Below are 3,239 nucleotides of genomic sequence, written 5' to 3'. Positions count from 1 at the left end.
CTACTCAATTCTGAGATGGTAGACCCTTGCAAATCAGCAAATGCATTCAGAAGAAAAGTGGAGCAGAATGTTGAGCTTATTTCAGTACTTCATGACTCTTGGAGAGCCTTACCTCTCAAGTTCTGGCTGCCTAGAGAGTTTCTAATGCTTTCAATCATTTGTTTCTATTTTATCCAACTTTTCTAGTTTTGTTTTTGTTCTTTTGTAGGGGGATTTGGTTTGATACAAGCGTGTCTATCAAACTTTTAGTGAAATTATTTTTATATTAATTTTGAACCTAGGCATTTCATTAAATTGTTCTTTGTAATATCTTTTTGATTGGATCTTGTTTGTCTCAAGGTCCAAATTTAATATGTTGAAACCTAATACCCAGTGTGATTGGATTTAAAGGTGGGGATTTGGAGAGGTGGTTATTTCATGAGGGTGGAGCTTTCATGGATGGGATTATTGCCCTAATATAAAGAGACCCCAGGGAGCTCCTTCACCTCTTCTGCCATATGAAGACACAGTGAGAAAATGGCTGTCTGTGAACCTGGAAGTGGACTCTCTACTGGCACCTTGATCTTGGACTTCCTAGCATCCAGAGCTGCAGCTGTGAGAAATAAATCATTGTTTATTAGCCACCCAATGTATGCTATTCTGTTATAGGAGCCTGAATTGAGACAGTGAGGACCATATCTGTCTTTAAGCATTGAATATTGTTGTGAAGTATGAGGCCAGTCTAATTTTTTTCCCTTTGCATTAGGTACAAGAAAGAATGTGATACTGTACCAAAGTATAAGATACAACGATTTTAATAAAATTGAACTTTATATCTCTCTCACATATCAGTCTGGCTGGTCTGGTTTATCAGATAACTGCTGCATGAATTCATCCAGGGAGCAATTTCTTCTGTCTTGTTGCTCTACCATCCCCTTAGTGCATTGTTTTCATCGCCAAGATTGGAGGTGGGACCCTGGGCACATCTACATTCTAGCTTGCAAAAGAGAAAAAGAGCCAAAATTCAGAGAAAGCATTTTTTTAAATTGTAGATGACTTCGCACACTTCACTGTAGTGCATATCCAGTTGTTCAGAACATACTCATGTGTCCATACTAAGTAATTACAAAGACAGCTAGGAAATGTATGGTCTACTGGGTGGCCAGAAAAAAGGGGAAATTTAGGGGAAACAAGGAATCTACCTCAGACTTGTTGGTGACTTACTCATTTTGTCTGATGCCCAGAGTTCTTTGCTTTTGTTGTTGTTTTTTCATCTTTGAAGTCCAGTACTATCACTAGGGTATGTTTCAGTATGGTAATCCTATTGAAATAGTTTTTTTTTTTTTTTTTTTATGAACTGCTATATCAAGTTATAGGTTTAAGTCTCGGTTTTTCAAAATTACATCTTTAAATTATTTTTGTGTTGTTTTTTTGTTATTATTGTAGTCTGTAATTCATATCTTTCATTTTGCTTTCTTTTCTCAGTCCTTTTTTGTTCCTTGGTGTAATTTCAGTGATGGCTGTTTGTGCTGCTCAATGTGGCCTTGATTTCTTGGATGGATTTATTTTTTTCTTCTGTTTATTTCTTAAGCCTGCCAGCTCATGTTTCATCTCCTCCAGTTCTCTGCTTTGAGCTCTTTGATTCATTAAGTGTCTTTATTCATGACCATATATTTGGTCATGATTTTTATCTGAGCAGTGGCCATATTTTTCTAGTGTGTATTCATCACCTGCCACTTGTTTTTCCCACATTTTTCTTCCTTTTCCTGAAAGTAACTTTGCATACATACTTGGCTGGTTCTTTTTTGCTTATTACTTTTGTGAATGACGTGAATTCTTCCAGTTACTTGTGGGAGGTTCCTTCAGGGGAGAGACTAGAGCAGTGTTTCAGGCAAGCAGTACGTTTCTTTGGTTCACAGCAAAGCTCTTTATGACTCAGTGGTGTGTGTGTGTGTGTGTGTGTGTGTGTGTGTGTGTGTGAATTCTTTTAACCTTCCTTTCTCCCTAGTTCAAAGAAATCAACAGTTTCTGGACTTTTCATAATTCAAGATCCATTTCCTTCACCCTTCTACAAGACACATTGATTCTCTCAAAAATGCATGTTTCCTTGTTTAGTCCGACCTCCTTTGCCTGTTCTGTGGGGTCCAGTGAAGCTCCCACTAAAGGCCCATGCATCCTGTTCCCATTGTTTCAAGCAACACTTGTGGTCCTGCCACATACTTTGAATAGCTGTGCTCTGTCTGATTTGTTTGAGATCTTTAGCCACATATGTCTTTTTAGGCATTTCCCGGCATCAGGTGGCTCTTCCTCAGATATTACAGTACAGGGTTACATGTGTCTTCTAGCTTTATCAAAGATCATTTTTCTCTCTCTTTTCATTGTTACTGTGATTTTATTTCTTAGAGAAAACTGGATAGAGATATCTTTTGTCTGGAACTTTATAAGCAGGTCTATGCATAGTCCATTTAGGGAAATCCATTATTTTTTAGGATTAATTTCTTTAAGTGGTATATTAACAAAATTTCAAGAATTCCAATATGTTTTTCAGAAAAGTTATACAAGGGATGCCTGGCTGGCTCAGTCAGTAGAGCATGTGACTCTTGATCTCCAGGTTGTAAGTTCAAGCCCTACTTTGGGTGTAGATTACTTAAAAAAAAAAATCTTAATACTTACCTGGCAGGGGCGATACCATGATCATGAAGGTGATTTTCCCAAGGTGAAGCTTATCTATTGCACTCTGGATGTGCTGACCTTTGCAATTTCCTCAAATGTGGGAAGCTCAACTACATAATTGGTGGTAGTGGGGGACTGTGTTCGTGCTTTCCCCTGGTTTTCTCTTTAAAGAAAGTATATCTTGGGGCACCTGGGTGGCTTAGCCAGTTGAGCTCAGGTGATGATCTCGCAGTTCATGAGTTGGATCCTTGCATAGGGCTCTGCGCTGATAGCTCAGAGCCTGGAGCCTGCTTGGGTTTCTGTGTCTCCATCTCTCTCTGCCCTCCCTGCTCATGCTCTGTGTGTGTGTGTGTGTGTGTGTGTGTGTGTGTGTGTGTCTCCCTCTTAAAAGTAAATAAACACTGAAAAAAAAATCTTTAACAAAATGTTATACAAACATTTTTTTGTTTGTATACTCCATTAGCATATGAGTGTTTCTATTTTCCTATTTTTTAAAGTATGTATGTATGTATGTATTTATTTATTTATTTATTCATTTTTAAGGGAAGGAGAGAAAGAGGGAGAGAAGGAAAACACAAGCAGGGGAG

The 3,239-nt window shown here is 38.1% G+C and overlaps 1 non-coding gene across 1 annotated transcript; it reads left to right on the top strand.

The window, feature by feature from the left end:
- The first annotated feature begins 2,644 nt into the window (after positions 1–2,644).
- LOC121041141 (U1 spliceosomal RNA) lies at positions 2,645–2,808 on the top strand. The gene has a single exon (XR_005795588.1). It is a non-coding gene; the product is annotated as a U1 spliceosomal RNA (small nuclear RNA).
- Positions 2,809–3,239: the final 431 nt, after the last annotated feature.

This window comes from Herpailurus yagouaroundi, unplaced genomic scaffold (genome assembly GCF_014898765.1).
Source record: "Herpailurus yagouaroundi ecotype Mexico unplaced genomic scaffold, PumYag 182, whole genome shotgun sequence".
NCBI lineage: Eukaryota > Metazoa > Chordata > Mammalia > Carnivora > Felidae > Herpailurus > Herpailurus yagouaroundi.
Note: the sequence above shows the minus strand (reverse complement) of the source record. Positions and strands in the feature narration are given on the sequence as shown.